We start from the raw sequence: 17,748 nt of genomic DNA on the forward strand, positions 1-17,748 counted from the left end.
TTTAAAGGAATTTATTTAATAATAAAATTTACTAATTACGAAATGTCTTGAGGATTATTCTCAACACACAGCAATTAAGCTAGAAATATAATTTTTTGTGACATAGTATAATTTTCCTGTTGAATAATTTTAAAAAAATGTTTTCATAGTGGTAGAATATCTCCTGAAAAGAATTACTGAATTCTGGTATGGACTCCAGAACAGGGAGGGGTAATGGATTTTAATTTTCTCTCTCTCTCTCTTTAATTCTTGTACCCTATTTGTTTTTGATTACCTGTTTGTTAATATATACATTTGCAGGTGGGGATCTGTGTCTCATTTTTGTTGTTGTGAATTTGTTTATTTATTTTTTTTTTTTGTCCAAATTTTTTTCTTCATTTTTTAAAGTGTCAAATTTCTGTTTCCTGAAGTTCACCATCAAAACAAAAATCTGTTAACATGTGTGAAGCTCAAACTTCCACATTTGATTCTGTTATCAGATGCGGATCCAGGATTTTTTTTCCGGGGGGGGGGGGGGTGTTGGGTTCACCCCAGTCAAAAAAAAATTCCAACCTAAAAATTTCTTGACAAGCAAAAATAAATAAATAAATAAATAAATAAATAAACAAATAAATAAAAAAAATTAAAAAAAAAAAAAAAAAAACAAAACAAACTAAAATCCATTTCCAAAACGTGAAAAATACCTATTTCGTGGTGGTGGTGGTGGGGTCCACGGTTTCTAGAGTGAGTCCAAAGTCAATTGATCCGCGCATGTGTTATCTATAAAATTAGATATTTCATCCGAACAAACACTTCCCAGCTCTCTCTCTATATATATAGTACATGTGACACACTTTAACGGGTCAAATATATAATTTTAAAAAGGTTTAGGATTTCTGATTTTTATTTCAAAAAGTACTTTTAAAAACATAGAACAGAAAATTTATTCAGTCAGTTGGAACACATGGTGGATTATGATAGTATATAAAGTTTAAAATCATATGAGAAACACCAAACAATTTATGATGGGCAGAGAGGTTGCTGTTCAGTTTACATGAAACAGTAAATAAATATATACAAACGTATATATTACTTCAATGTTGCAGCAATTAAACCGCATACTATAAATATATATATATATACCTCTACAGTACCGATCAGTTTCCAAGTACCCTGATAACCCAGAAGGTAGATCTGTCTGTAGTTTGGGTCCCAAGTTCGTCATCTACATGATGTGGTCCCATTGTCCTTATTTGTATTTAATGTCATGACCATACAATGGGAGTAACTGATGAGAATTAAATGACTTTATGTTTCTATATTACTGTCTTTAAATGTGCATGTAGTCATGAAGAATAAAGAAATGATGCTCAGGAAAGTCTGTTTATTAATTGTTGGACAGATACAAACGTTTTAGAGTTCTAGGGCCTGGGTAGGTCGAATCCTTGACTTGTCCAGTGCACGCTCTCTCTTTCCCCAACATACTATTTGTTGAGTGCTCTGGCTAGGCAACTCGTAATGAAACATCATAGTGTAAGTTTACCAGATACCCTTAAATTTCATTATTTGAATGAAAAGTATTTGAGGTATAAAAGAATGATTTTTTTTCAAAAGGACTGAGGTCTTTGTTATGGTTTTCTGACATTGATTACAATTAAATTTTAACACTGATTTATCATTAAAGAATAAAACATGGATATGTTCTCTTGCTGGCTCCGCCCTCACTAACGGTCGCACTGTCTAACATATTAATTTTCTCTTGCTATTTTTCGCAGACAGAAGAAGAAGAATTTTTTTTAAAAGGGGTCGGGATATGACCAAGGCTGTTTGTGTCTCAGGGACGGGTGAGATTCACTCCGGAACTAAAAGTGCGCATGCGCAAAAACATCAAACCCGATCATAATTACCCAAGTCAACATGGCGGCGTCCATGAATATAAGAAAGCTCAATCAATCAATGTGCGCTCTTCTTAAACTGATCGTAAGTGAACAATTCCTACTTCTTATTCAGTAAAAGCGTTTCTAATTTACGTTATAATATATATATTTGTTATTGGAAACAGTATAGGTATTAAATTATTGTGTGTGTGTGGCCGGGGGGGGGGGGGGTTACATATGTATAGCGTGGGGGGGGGGGAATTATCTTTAATGAAAATTTACATAGTAAAATATATATAACTTTCTCCAAAAGAGTGAAAGAAGAGTGAAGGATGACCCCCCCTCCCAGGCCTACACACACACAACCCCAACCTATGGGCTTTTAAAAAGCTAGGATGGTGTGAAGGGGAAGAAGAAAAGGTTAGGAAAGAATCCTTGGTGAAAAATCTGGCAAAAGAATATTTTACATTTATAATGCAATGAATAATTTTTTTTATCTCTCTGTTTTTATTTTATTTATAAATAATTTAATTTTGTTTGTATTCTAGCCTCTGATTGGTTAATATCCAAAAAGGAACACAAATTATTGTATAACCTGGTTTGGTATGGGGACACACCCCCCTGACAACCAGCTGAATCATCTGTATCCATACAATCCTCTCATTTCCAGTCCTCGGGATTCATGGAAAATTCCAGATTTAATAAATGTACCTTTAACTTCAAACATTAATTCGATCTTACCACATGTAAACGAACAACAAGGCTGCTAGGCCTATGCATCAGTTTTTACCTCCCCTCGCTTCCCATCACTTCCGTTACTTCCGTTACTATGGTTGTATTTTTGAGCGGCAAATTTGAACTAATAAAAAGCAACGAAATTTTACACCCATAGTTATTTAATGATTTTAAAATTAAATTATAAGGAATGACTCTAATTCTTGGCCAAATTATTCGAGTATAACCTGGTTTGGGTCAGTTTACGCTGTTTTATAATCCGCTTCGTGGATTATAAAGCGTAAACTGACCCAAACCAGGTTATACTCGAATAATTTGGCCAAGAATTAGAGTCATTCCTAAAATAATTCAATGTTGAGACTAGCTGTTGAACTATTAAAGTAATATCACATGTTATATTAGTTATCAATCTGAGGGATAAATTTAATTTTATTTTTTTCTTAATTTTATTTCTTTTTTCTTTTTTGGAAAACGTAACATACATGTATGTTACCATAGATGTGGACCCCTTTACTAGGTTCAATGTTGGCAAGTTCATGTTAAGATAAGTAGGCAAGTACAAAGTACAATATAAATTTTTCACCTTTCAAATTTCCACTAATAAAAAAATGAACTTATTTCATCCCTTTTTGGTAAAATAATCATAGCAATTGACAAACATTTTAATCAAAACACAGGAATCTCTTAAATCCATGCAGTTTTCTGTGAATGATGACCTATTGCTCCAAGACTAGTTCACTAAAAATTGTCATTGAAATATGCATTTTTCTCCAGGTCCTCATACTGAGCTGGAGTTTTGCATACTCTGCAAAAGTTATAATGGAGGGAATGACTATGTCAACCTAAAAACCTCTCCTTTGATATGAGATATCAAAATCACAACTTATAAAGTATAGTTTACTCTCATAATTCAAAGCAAACTAATATTTTAATTCAGTTCATCCTAGATTGGACAGATGAACACTAGGGGTTCCACCCCATGCAGACACTCGCCATGCGTTCACAATTACATATGTTTATTTTTCTTATGCAGATTGGTCGTATGGCTTAAAGTTATTAATAAAGAAAGAAAGTATATTTAAAGAAAAAAATATTTCAACCCATTATCTCAAAATTGGGGAAAATACAAGGCTGGATTATAAATTTATTAAGTATTTGAGGCTTCGCCGCCTCGGGAAATAGTTTCCTCCCTCGGGGAACCATAAATTTGCTATTTCCCTCATACCCATTCCATAACTGTATACTATTGAATGAAATTATTGCACTTGGAGGTAATTTGATGATCATGTTTGAAAAAAAGTATCATCATGATATTATAAGTCTTTTTTATGAACATAATTTGTAATGAGATTCAATAAGGTATAATATATGGTTCTTTTTTGCCAGCAATACCTTTGAAAAGGCCATTAAAATCAGCTAATTGGCCCATGATTTTATTGAAAGCATTGGATATTAATTTGGGTTTATCCATCTGTCTGTCAGTCTATCTGTTACACTTTAGAAATAAGGTATTGTTTTGAATTTTTTATCATAATGTAAAATATGGATCAAATCCCTCATGGTAGATTTGATCATATACCAACCCAAATTTACATCATGATATAAATTTTAAAATGATACCTTATTACTTATTTTTACATGCTGGACCGATTTATAACAATTGTTTGCACACTTAAGTTTTAAATCCATGAAATGATTTATTTTTTCAAACTTCAATGGTATAAATTGAATGTGTGAACAAGTTGACTGCTTATGACATCACTGTAAAATTATGTCAATCCTTTATGACAATGAATTTATGGTCATAATTGACAAACCTATTTGTATACAGAATTAAGTACTGTAAACATATTACACATAAATAAGAACATAAAAACTGTGCTAATTCAAATCTGTGCTAAATTGTTCAAAAATCAATTTCCGCTAAATATCATACATGCTAAATATAATACTTTTACAGTACGTCTTCTTCAAATAGTATTATATAAAGGAAAACATTTGCAATTGTAAATATATATATGTATATAACTATATATACATATATAATACCTGAATTTCTAAATGATATCCCTAAGAGCCTTCTTAAACCAGCTTTAATGTGAAATTTAAATAATTACCTATGACTTACAAAAGATTCTTTTTGATATTGAGGTCAAAGTAAGCTCAGAATTGTGTGTGTTTTAATTAATTTGCAGGGTAAATGGTCAGCTTGGATTCCAGCAGAGGGTGAGAGTGCCACTATCAATGATTTGGGAGGAGGATCAAATTGAAGACAAAAGATGGTAAAACTTCAGTCTTGATATTCACTACACATGCTAAAGGAGTCACTTATATAAATTCAAATAACAATCTTCACCGAGACTCTAATTCAAATAAATGAAGTGCTTTGTGAAATTATTATTTTAATCTTTGAATTTAATCTTAAATTAGGTTATAAAGTAAGAAAAGGCTTCAAGCAGAAGAAATCTTAATTTATTGAACATCTTGTTGATTAGGAAAGCAAAATATACAACTTACAAAGTTAGAATATATTGAATGCATAATTTGTGATTAGCATTTCTTGTAGTTAATATCTTTTCTTTTTCTTTTCATGTGTGCAATCCTAGAAGCACTCAGAAATGGACCTATAACTTGTGCATTAAGTCCAGTAGCAGGTTGGCAATGGTAGACAGACTTTTGCCTTAGGCTATCGCTCATTTGGTTAAGCTGGCAGTGCAGGAATTCATCTCAGGATCATGTGTTTTGTTGGGTGATGAGGAGTTCCTTTTATACCCTCAGAATATTGCCAATCTTTATCAGATTTCCTTATCCTGACATTTACAATCCAGAGAGAACTTAATTAGTTAATGTTTACATTTTAAAAGCATGTTTGAAGTACCAGTAATTTTTAGCATTCATTTGTTTTAGCTCACCTGAACCAAAGGGTGAAGTGTCAGCCTTTCTGATTGAAATCTGTCCTTTGTTGTCAATGTATTTCTATATATCTTTTCACATATTTGAACTGTTTTCCAGAACATCAATTTTCAACCAAACTTGGCACAAGGCATCCTTGAGTAAAGGAAATTCAGTTTCTTCAATTAGAGGACTATACCTTCTTGGAAGCAGTGATAATCAAGAAAAAGCAAAAATTCGGGGAGAGGGGTGGTCTTCAGGCATGGCTGTCCTCATTGTATATTGAAAATGCATTAAATTTTTGCAAATCTTATTCTCTCTTCTGTAGGCATTTGCCAGGCAAATCAATTGAAAAGTTGTAAAGAGCAAGGGTGTTGTTACCACATATGTAAAATTCATAACCACAGGGTCAGGGTTTCTGCTGCCTTGGAAATGCACAATTGATTATGTAGGGTATTTTCACTCAACTTTGAGAGAAGTTAGTCCCCTTTGATTATTCAACAACGATAATGAAAAAATTGGGTGACCACTAAGGTCCTTTGGCTTTTTGTTTTTTGTCAAATTATGGATCCTTGGATAAGGTTGAGGCTAAAATAGTGTATGAAATGAAATAACATTTTTAAAGCATTCTTTTCTACAATAAGGTCAATTTAGTTACATGTATATTGATAATGTACATATCCAGTATGTACAATGTAGTTTGATAATGAAGTCCTTCCATTTTGAGTGAATTTAAATTTAGTTTAATTATAATCCCTCGGGGCCAAGGTAGGGTCACCATATTGGGTCAAAATTTTTTTATGGGAATAACGAGGAATTTTTTTTTTAAAAAGTTCTTCAGAAGAACAGGGCTAATATGACTTTGTGAGAGTTATGGCCCATGGGCGTCCCTTTTTCCCTTTTTATTTTGGTTTGTTATTTTAGCACTTTTGGTGCATGTATAAAGGTTCTTTATTGGAAAAAAAAGAAAGAAAAAATGTTTTTTAACTATTTTAAATGATGAAGCCCAGACAGCTAGTACTCTTGAAAGTTACCTTATAATGTAGTTTAACCTGCTTCATAAAATGTAAATTAAAAAAACAACATATACATAAATTTACAAAATTATTTAATTATTAATTTACATAATTATTATCAATATGTACATAAATTTACAAAATTATTTAATTATTTAATTATTAATTTACATAATTATTATCAATATCTTTCAAAAGATTCTGATTCATTTTTTTTTACCTCATCCAATATCTGAGAACATTTTTTACCCATTTTTCCTATTAAAGCAAATAAGAATGTAAGCTGATTATATCTGGGTAAGTCAAATATTTATATCTCATGTGTTATGACATGCCCATGCCTGTACATAGATCATTCAAAAAACTTTGTTTAGTTAACATTTATTGTTTATAATTTGAAAATCTTATTGAATAAAATGATATAATAGGCAGACACTTTTATAAACAAATGCAGGATAAACTAAATACATGTGCATAATTGTATGAGTGTAAAGAATATCACTAGTACAATTGTCACCTTTATTTTAAGAATAAAACATTTTAAAGTTTGAATTCATATGTCTTTTTATTCAGCATGTACATGTATGTTGTCATAATAAAAATATTATGAAATTAAATTATGATTATTCTGAGTTATTTTTATCAAGGTAAATTGATATACTGCTTATACAAATGTTTGGCTCAATGTTTGCTGTTTAATATTTGAACAATTCACATAAAGATTAAAATATGTGAAAGCCTGGGACTTCTTCTTGTAAATTTTTCAAACATGAGTTTTTATTATAATTCTGTAGTACACGTAATATAAAAGTTAGTATTAAAATAGTGTTACACAGTTTTTATCTGTATTCTTGTACATTTATTTACAGTACTTTTCATTTTTACAAAACAAACATGCATAAACACATGCAAACAAATACACCTACCCATGGCAAAAATAAAATACATTTACCATGATGCTTGCAAAGTATAAATTTGTTTGTTCAAAATGAAAAGATGGCAACCTACAATATTTATTTGAGAGGTACTAAATAAAATGTATTTGCAAATTCAGATTGTTTAGAGGACGACCATATATTTGAAAGGGGGGGGGGCTGCTAGTTTTTTGAAACATATGGTAATGTTGGAAATAGATAATTTTTCCCCAGCTGGCAAGAATTTTTTTTCATTGCCTGTTGGTAACCCCCCCCCCCCCCGACAACCACCACTACCAAACTACACACACCCCACAAAAGAGAATTGTGGAGTAAGTCTGTTTTTTTTAATTATCTATCTAATATTTTTTTCATATATATAATTATTTTTTTTTATTGCCTGTTGGTACCCCTCCCCCAAATAGAGTTGTGGAGTAAGGCTGTTTTTTTCCTTTTCTTCTTATTATTATTTGCTTCTTTAACTGTTAAACATAAATAATTCGTCCCTAAATATCTTGGAAATAAACAATCTTCTAGTTTGAAAATAAATAAATAATCTAAACACCCCGCTACGCTACCCCCCCCCTCCCCCCTCCCCCCCCCCCCCGAATTAAACTATCGTCCTCTTAAAATGTAGAGTTGACTCAGTTAGGAGTATGCATTATTTTAAATAATAAAATACTTTTTTGAGTTATTTCAGCATAATTGTTACGAAAAAAAGTTTTATATATCGGAAATAGTTGAGTTACTCCGGAATATACTATTTTAGAGTGAAAATTCGGTGCATGCGCTTTGCGATTTCCGGAGTGAATCTCACCCGTCCCCGAGAAAAATCTGTTTTTAATGAATGCTAGTTAAATCGGTACCAAGTAAAATCGGTACTTGGTAAAATCGGTACTTGGTGAAATCGGCACTTGTTAAAATCGGCACTTAGTGAAATCGGCACTGAGTAACGATAACAGTCGAATCGTAAAAATCGTTTCGCCTATGTGCCACTATGTTAAACCGCTTTACTGTAAGATATGTTTACTGGTATGCTGGTTGTGTAAATAACACATTCCGAATAAAATACATATTTTGAAGGATTATTTTACCATATTTTATCTAAAAAATAAATATCAACTCGTTATGTGAGTCGAAAGTACGGCATCAAGTTTCTTATCTGGCACCGGAAACATGAAAATATGAAGGTTGCCATTACGAATCAAGCCACCTAGCGGTACACGAATTTTTTCGATTTTCATCCTAAAAGAAAGAAGCATTGTACGTACAACTCATCTCAGGTTGAAGATAAGAAACTTCTCGAATAAAAGAGTTCATCCGGTGACAGAAGAGCCCAGCAATTTCAAATGTAAGCACTAATGAAAAATAGGGTTCAGACAAAATTTCATATTATAAATTAATTATGCAATACGCATAAAATGGCACACATTATTTATATAGAATAGACATTCCTGAATCGAATATCATTTGTTACTCATCATATTATGCCTGCGCAAAAGAGCGCTTTTCATCTGATTCTTACGAAGCGACAATTTTTCGGAAGAAGTTATCCCCCTTAGTCACTCTTCAATGTTCAGGGAAACAGATTAAATTCTACCTGTTTCCAATAAATGATTTTAAAGTGAAGTTTTAATTAATTAATTATCAAAAAAGGTTAAATGTCACAGATTATAATAAATCACGTAAAATTTAATCTTTTTTTTTTTTTTTTTTTTTTTTTTTTTTTTTTTTGAATTTAAAAAAAGAATATATTTTCTTTGCTAATTTTATAAGTGTACAGATCCTTTGCCGGAAACTAGAGATAGTGAACATGGTGAAATATACCATATTGTCAACGGTAAAAATGATTATGAAAATTCCATTTTAACTGTTAGATTACAATCAGGCCTCCTCACAGTTACTATAATTGTTTAGTGAATGTCACTGTGATGTACCCAGCCACAGGACTGTCAGAAACTGAGGGGTATTGAATAAAAGGTAAAGTATATTGTTTATTCTTTATTTTTTTTAATGTCAGATTTATAGGATGAATATAAATTCACTTTACAACTTCATTCCCTGACTAACATAAAAACCTTTTAATTTTTATATTTTTACATGATATCTTAATTAACAACCTGGAAATACAGAATGAAGTATTATTTACATATATAACTTGCTGAATTCATGTACATGTATATGCTTAATAGCATAGTGCCCTTGTTGAATATAGATTTCTCTTCAGAAGCATTTTATATTTTATTCATTAATACTTCTGATTTTAGCTCACAACAACACTATAAAAATCCTAACAGTATCTCTCCCTCTCTCTTTCCACAGATATCCTTTTTTAGTACAGCATTGCATACATCGGAAATGAAGCTGTGTTCACCTGTAAAAACTACCAGAAGATTGGCAAAAGAAAATCTTTAAAAAAAAATGTTTCGAAAGAATAAAATTATTTCAAAGGTTTATTGCTTTGCTTTTAAACTAAAGAGAATGTGTTTTATTCTTTGACACAAACCTCAGTTTTATCCTGTTCTCTAGGCTATTTTATGTTTCATAAATTATATAATTTTGACTTCAATAAAGTTTGACGGTAGGTGTCTTTTAAATGCCGTAACTTTTTAACATGGTGTAGTCAATGTTAATGTATATCGGGATCGGTATTCAAAATATCGTAATCAAATACTCATGCCAGTGACAGATGCCTTAATTACAATTTAATTGCCCGACGCCACGTGCGTCAGGCAGTATAAGGATTAATTTTTTCAAGATCCGAAACTAAGCGATCATTCTTAATGAACTAGATTTTCTGGAAGCTGACTTACACTGGAATTTGTTTCCTGCATTTAAACAAATACAGTTTGCTGAAGAAATAATCGTATTACTGATGCAAAATAATGATGTGTTTAATTCCTTCAGTTTTTTGGCATGCACATGTTTATTCTTTGCGATTCTTTGTACGGGCATGTCCGTGTAATATTTTTTCTGCGTTTCTAAACTACTGGATCAGTCCATTTGCCTTCTACAAAAGGGGTGACACAATCATTTCGCGCCAAATGTCACATGTAAATTATCTTCGCGCCTTTTTCTTGGATTGCTCTATTGAATGGGTGTGATACTTCTATGGAAATAAATAAGGTTTATTCTTTTAACCTGATTCTTCAGCTTCAGATTTTTTATTAACATAAATTTTATCTCATTTTTAAAAGAACACATTGTATATGGGCAGGCAACACTATAGCAATGGATTTGCTGATTATTCTTACTATTTATCCCATAAGTAAACTAGTCCAATCATAAGCAAACTCCCTCGACCTAGTAAATGGGACATCCCTTCTTGATTCAGTCTGTTTCCCACCTTTAATTTCAATATTACATTTATTAATAATGTACGTTACAAGGTTAGGTTTTTAAAAAAGCTTAGAAAGTCAGCCAGTAGCATATTATTTCATGCTGTGTGATGAACAAGGATAGTGACAATAGTAGGTCAGTACCCATAGAGGAATGGGCTTAACTCCCGTAAGGTTCTAAGCAAAGAATCGGCAAAATGAAGAAAACATCATGATCTGTACTAGTTTTCATTTCATATAAAAGCACGTTATTATAATTATGAGAAAGGTCCTGAAATCGATTGAAAAGAAAGACTAAACAATAGTAAAACTGCACATAAAGATGTATTTTAAACTCATTTATAATACATGTACATGTATATGGTAAGACCATCAGCGCGTGAGTTTCGTCCGGGGGGGGGGGGGTGTTATTAGTATCTTGTTTTGCTCTAGCTGTAAAGTGTACAGTCCATGCATTTACTTTGAGTTCTAGAGCAGCATTGAAGCATTTTTGTCTCAAACACTTCAAGAAAAGGCAGTTAAAACTGTTCATAATTTACTTCGACGTCGAGAACGACGGAAAACAGACCAGTCTATAAAAAGAGGCCGTCTCATCAATCTATCACTGACCAGAGAAGCGCGCCCTCTAGTAAGAGAGAACATGTAATATGAATTTCTTTAGAATCATCTAACTATTTTCCCAAAATTATAATCTACGCTATCGCACTTAAAGTTAGAGTTTCATCCCAACGTAACTTGTCAGCCCGTGGGCTAACTAATAAATGATTGAATAGTGGCATTTCTTAGATATTCGTTAATCCACTGAGAAGTCAATTGTATCTTGTGTCATGAAGTATCGCAACTATGTCGCTCCTTGATGACGGAAACGTTTAGCACCTCTCTTGCTTATACGTTCCATAGATATTGATTGATTAGTCAGGCAAGCTTTTTGAAAAGCTATTACTTGTGCAGGAAATAAATTTTTAACTGGTAGTATTAGAGAAGTGTCTGATGGCAAGGGAGAAACTTATGTTAATAGTACTAAAGAAATGTTATATGATATTTCAGGTAAAGAAAGTGATCAAAAAAGTATTTTAGAATCTGTATCTTGTTTTATGACAGATAGAAGTTCTACTGAACAAAAAGTTAATTCTATTTTATCGAGTGAAATTTCTCATGATGTTCATTCTTTTAAATGTTCTGTGCACCCTCTTTTACAATTTTCAGATGTTTGTGTACAAGAATTTTATGATATTGAAAAAGAATTAAATATTCATTTTGATGGACATTGTAGTACACCAAAGGATCCTTATGTTATGTTTATTTTAAGATGTGTATCAAAATTGTTTTTATGCCCCCGGATCGAAAGATCCTGGGGGTATATTGTTTTTGTCCTGTCTGTCTGTTTGTCTGTTTATCTGTTTGTCTATTTGTCCATTTGTCTGTCTGTCTGTTGTCAACTTTAACCTTGCCCATAACTTTTGATTGGTTGGAGCTATGACTTTCATATTTCACCTGTGTATTCCTTGTGACAAGACCTTTCTTTGGGTACCATCATATTTGACCTTTTGACCTTAACCTTGGAGTTTGACCCACTTTTGCAAAATTTTATGAGACTTTAACCTTGGCCATAACTTCTGGACAGTTGGTGCTTGGGGTTTCAAACTTCACATGTGTATTTTTTGTGACAAGGCCTTCCTTTGGATACCAACAACTTTGACCTTTTGACCTTGGAGTTTGACCTACTTTTGAAAAACTTTAACCTTGGCCATAACTTTTGAACAGTTGGTGCTTAGGGTTTCAAACTTCACTTGTGTATTCCTTGTGACAAGACCTTCCTCTGGATATCAACCACTTTGACCCTTTGACCTTCACCTAGGAGTTTGACCTACTTTTGAAAAACTTTAACCTTGGCCATAACTTTTGAATGGTTGATGCTAGGGCTTTCATACTTCACATATGTAATCCTTGTGACAAGACCTTCCTTTGGATACCAACCACTTTGACCTTGACCTTGACGTTTGACTTTTATTTAAAAAACTTTAACCTTCGCCATAACTTTTGAACAGTTGTATCTAGGTCTTTCAAATTTCACAGGTGTATTCCTCGAGACAAGACCTTTCTTTGGGTATCAACATTTTTTATCTTTTGGCCTGGATTTTGACTTGCATTTGAAGAAACTTTAACCTTCGCCATAAGCCCCCATACGGGGGCATCAGTGTTTCACAAACACATCTTGTTTAAAGATGGAGTGGGTGATCCACATTTTACTCGTATATTTGTTAGAAGTCATGGAACAGACAAATTCCCTCTTATGGACACAAGAGGAAATCGTTTTAATTTGTGTTTTTATAATGCTGCTGGTGCATTATTTATTCATAAACTTCTATTACAATATCTTTTATCCTCAAAAAGTTCTTTTAATTTTGTTATGAATGCTATTGTTTCTTCATCGCAGAGCAAATTATTTTTAACAATTTTAAGAGCTCTTGGTATTATTTGTAAATTTTTAACTGAACCATACTGGAAAAAGACTTTGGAAGTATCGAGTACTGCAAATATGAGCACTGTCTATCAGAGATTTTTATATGTTTTAAATGTTATTAATGAAAACCCTTTTGTATTGTTGAAGCGGGAAATTAAACTATTTGAAGGTCCAGATTTTTATGATCCTGTGTCTGATTTTTTATACTCTGTGTCAGTAAATGATGATCTTACCTGTGTTTTTATTAAGAGATGTACTACTGTTTTAATAGCGAAGGCAAAGAAGTTGTTTGCAGATTTTTTAGATTGAGGAAAATATCTTAATGCATGTTCAAAGAATTTTTTTAAAGAATGTTCATCCTGTTCTACAAATAATATCAGTATTGAAAGACTAATGGGTCAATTAGATTTTAAAGTGAAATATGCTGCCACATCATCTGTAAATACTATTGAGAGTGTTTTAATGTTTAACAGTAATGATACTATAAATTGGTTGGCAAAGAAAAGTGAGGATGATCAGAGAAAAATTATTAATAATGCAAGAAAAGATAGTAGAACATTTTTATTAGAAAATAGAAGAAGATTTATTACAGAAACATTTACAAATTATAAGAGAAAAGGAGGAAGAGACAAAGAAGAAGAAGGAACGACAGACTGAAGCAATTGAGAAGGCATTAGAGGATATTAATATTCATGGATTGTGGCAATCGTCGGAGGAGATAAGTCATAGATTAAGTCAACTAAAAACAAAGAAAGAGAAAATGACAGCCTTGAAGACACAGATTAATATATATAAAAAGGTTTTTAGAGTGGAGAAAGAGTTGAAACATTTATTGTGTTTTAGTAAAAAAGGAAAAGTGTTTGATGAAAAAAAAATTAAAAGAAAATTTAATAACACTATTAAAAGAAAGGAAAAACCAACAAGAAAGCAATACATGTACCACCAATCCTGAAAACTTTGTCTTAAGAGATATATATCACACATGGACTGATAATGGAGAGGATGTAGAATGGGAGGGGCAGATTTTAAGCTACAGCAATGGAGTGTTTAAAGAAAAGTCAATTAAAAAAGAGTTACATAATTAATATCACTTTATTTAAAATTCACAAAATAATATTGCAACATTTGAAATAAACGTTGCAATTTTACATAAAATATAGCCTTTAAATTATAAGAGAGGTATGTAACACTTTGAACGTACCAGAATTATAATGATTTATATACAGTTCATTTCTTGTGTATTTTTTCAAAATTTTATTTCAATCTATGAAAACTTTTCAGTTTGATGTAATGAATAATTTGCAATGTTTTCATATAATGATTGAAGGAAAACTTCAAGTTACATACCCCGGTACCTCTTGCTCTGAATATTTATGGTTTCAGGGTTTTCTTCCTTTTATTTTAAATTAACATTATGAACTATATGTTTACAAACCCATTGATTTAAATGTTTTTCTTAAAATGTATTATGTTGTTGATTTTAAGATAAATTTAACTGCTATGAAATTTTTTAGAAATGGGTTTATAAACAAGGAATTTGATGCATGATGTATTGATATATGAAGGATTTGTAATGATGCCTATATACACCCATACTTTTATGACAGCATGTCAAAGCATGCAGATTTTAATTTTTATCCTTACTCTAAGATTCATTGACTACAAACACAAATACTGTGAATTCATAGAAATAGGAAATGTTTTATTGGTTCCCCAGCTATATATATATATATACATGTATTATGATTTTTGGATACCCATAAATTTAAAAAAAAAAGATATAGCAAAGTATTTTGACAGGTCCAATGGAAATGATTATAAGTGACTTTTACTGTATTTATATTGACAAAGTCTAACATACTTATTTCCCATTGGATAAAGAGTGTTTGTCCTTTAACATGTTTAAAAACAAAACAAACACAAAGTAGAGCACTTATATATGTTATGAACACTATTTAAAATGTTTCTGTCTTTATGTTCTTGTCTTTGTGCAATGTGACTATACATGTATATGTGAATGTATAAGAAATGTAAATCTATATGAAATATGTAAAAATATAATGGTTTATTGAAATCATAGAAAAGCAAAATAATACATGAAGAATAAGACATAAATGAGTTTCACATATTACCATTATTGCATCAGTGACTATAATTTCATTCAAGTTAGTACAAATATATATGCTAATATCTATATATTTATTGAATTTAGGTTAGGCACTGGAATGATAGTGAGAAGACAGACAGTAGCATATTTGAGTTAAGAGAAAGAGAAATTAAAACAGACATCAAGGAAGGAAATTTATTTTTCAAAGGTAAGTTTCAAATACATTTTAATTTAATTTTAAATAAACATTGAGATGATTGACAAAAATTAATGCTTTTATGTTTATATATTAAAATGCCTATTTATGTTTTAGACACAGCAGCAAAATTGGATCACAGTTATACCACATTTTGAAGCAGACTATAAGGTATGTCATACAGAGTTACCTTCAAACTGCTGATTAAATTTATTGGAGTTATTCCCCTTTGGTAACATTAATAGTGTGATTCTATTCATATATAAATTTAATTTGCATATTAATTTGCAAGCAACCAATGAAAATCTCTTTATTTATAACTATCTTACACACATACAAACAATATTATAATAATTTAGAATTAAAAAAATCATTTCTTATTTTTAGGTGGAATACATGTAGCTACAGATGTCAGATGACTGTCGGATGTTTTTCTCATGTCTCTTCCCCAATTATTGGTAATTGTGTATATTTTATATTATTTGTTCATTATAATACAATAAAACTACTATAGTACTTATCACGCAACCAATGTTTGTAAACAATTAGAACAACAGAAACTGAAAAAAATCAAAGATTTTAATTTAAGTGCATAGTATCTATTCAACTGTTCAAGATATGTTATTCAAGTCACACAATTGTTCTGAAAAATGTGGTTCTAATCCTGATTTAACAATATTATCAGACTTAAAACTGTCAAGCATTCACTGGACAGGAGGTCCATAGATGGCAGCACACTCTTTAAGTAGACGACTTGCGCTGATTTCTCTTTCACAATACTCGGTCCAAAGTTTGAATACTTTCCCCTGGACATGTCTAGATCTTTTTCTCTGGTAACGTTGCAGCTTTCCCTCAGTCACCAGCCTCAGTTGCAGTGGAATGTCCTTGGCCTCTGTACAGTTCTTGTACAAGGCTGTAGAAGGGCACTGGTCCTCTTCCTGCAATGGCACTGTTAAGATGTTATGCCAACCCTCTACATCATTGTTTGTTCTGATGGCAGTCATGAATATACTCCAGTAGTCAATTTTAAACACTGTGCTGGTGATCCAAGTCCTGTAGATATAGTCCATGACAGGCACCATGGCTCTTGGAGCTCGTGCATCCAGCTGGTGAAAGGTGTCCTCAGTGTGCTCTGGTGGAAGAAATGGTAATGCCAAAACTTGTCGCGTAAAGTGGTACACATCGTTCCTCTCATTGTAGGCTCTCTGAAAGGTAGAAGTATATCATTCACTTAACATGAATATAATACATGAACGCAAATTGCCATTCAAAAGAATTATTCATAGTTTTTATTTAATATTTAGGCCTTTCCAAGTTTTTTCTTTGTACAGCGTCCACCTTAAATTAAAAAAACCTAGTATCTTTCTATCCAGAAAACCAAGAGTACAATAATTGTAGAATTTCTCATCGTTCGAGAAATCTCCACAATTACAGAAAAAAAAAACTTGGATAAATCTTATCAACACTGATCATTGTATTGCATGTACCTGTAGACCATGTTCCTGGACTTTCCTGAAGACAGCCTGTGACCAGTGAAAGGCACATCCTTGAATGGCATGTCTGGGGAAGTGCTCTTTCAGAGCTTGCCATAACCCAGCCTCAAAATCTGCCACAAAACCTTTCAAGGAAATATGCTCTGGCAGTTGATGGTCAATGAACCTCAGTACCTGATTGAAGTAAAAAGTATGAAACTACAATTAGTACATTATTTATCTAATGATTTTAAATAGTCATATTTAACAATACACTGACAATAACCTATGTTCAATAATATATAAAAATTATATATATATATATATATATATATATAAATTTTTAAATGTATTTTTAGATAAATTACTTACTTGGTAATAATCTTCTTTTTTCCTTCCAGACATGATGCAAAAAACAAGGGGTATTTGTTTCATGTGGTCACCAGATTTTACAAAAGCATGTATTGAAAACAACTGCTTCCAGGGGTTGTTAACCACACGAAAGGTGCCGTCCATATACCATGTTTTTGCCTTGCTTAACAACTGCAGTTGTCTCTCAGTGTAAAAAATGATGTGACGATTGCCATCTACCCAGATATTGCGCTGCAGGAAACCTGGAGTCTTTGTTGAGAGGAAATCCAAGTCTAACTTTAAACATAATAATAAATCACAAGTCAGAATAAATTAGTAAGTTTGCAAAACATGGCACTACCAAAATTTGAAGTCCTTTAGGTACTTTTTCTTGCTTTTTCTTAAAA

At 31.8% G+C, this 17,748-nt stretch overlaps 1 protein-coding gene, 1 long non-coding RNA gene and 1 pseudogene across 2 annotated transcripts in view; 1 reads left to right on the plus strand and 2 right to left on the minus strand.

Moving 5' to 3' along the window:
- Positions 1–1,916: 1,916 nt before the first annotated feature.
- On the plus strand, positions 1,917–6,645 carry LOC133188662 (uncharacterized). Its single transcript, XR_009721312.1, has 3 exons — positions 1,917–1,959; positions 4,787–4,873; positions 5,198–6,645. It is a non-coding gene; the product is annotated as an uncharacterized LOC133188662 (long non-coding RNA).
- LOC133188648 (sulfotransferase 6B1-like) overlaps positions 2,881–17,748 on the minus strand; it is a 35,797-nt gene continuing 20,929 nt past the window's right edge. Inside the window, exon 7 of the transcript XR_009721311.1 lies at positions 2,881–2,951. The gene's annotated coding sequence lies outside the window, so the exon portion shown is untranslated. The remainder of the gene's footprint in view (positions 2,952–17,748) is intronic.
- On the minus strand, positions 16,039–17,634 carry LOC133173361 (uncharacterized; annotated as a pseudogene).

Source organism: Saccostrea echinata, unplaced genomic scaffold (assembly GCF_033153115.1).
Source record: "Saccostrea echinata isolate AGI-Se365-2 ecotype Australia unplaced genomic scaffold, CSIRO_AGI_Sech_v1 ptg000001l, whole genome shotgun sequence".
In the NCBI taxonomy this organism is placed as follows: domain Eukaryota; kingdom Metazoa; phylum Mollusca; class Bivalvia; order Ostreida; family Ostreidae; genus Saccostrea; species Saccostrea echinata.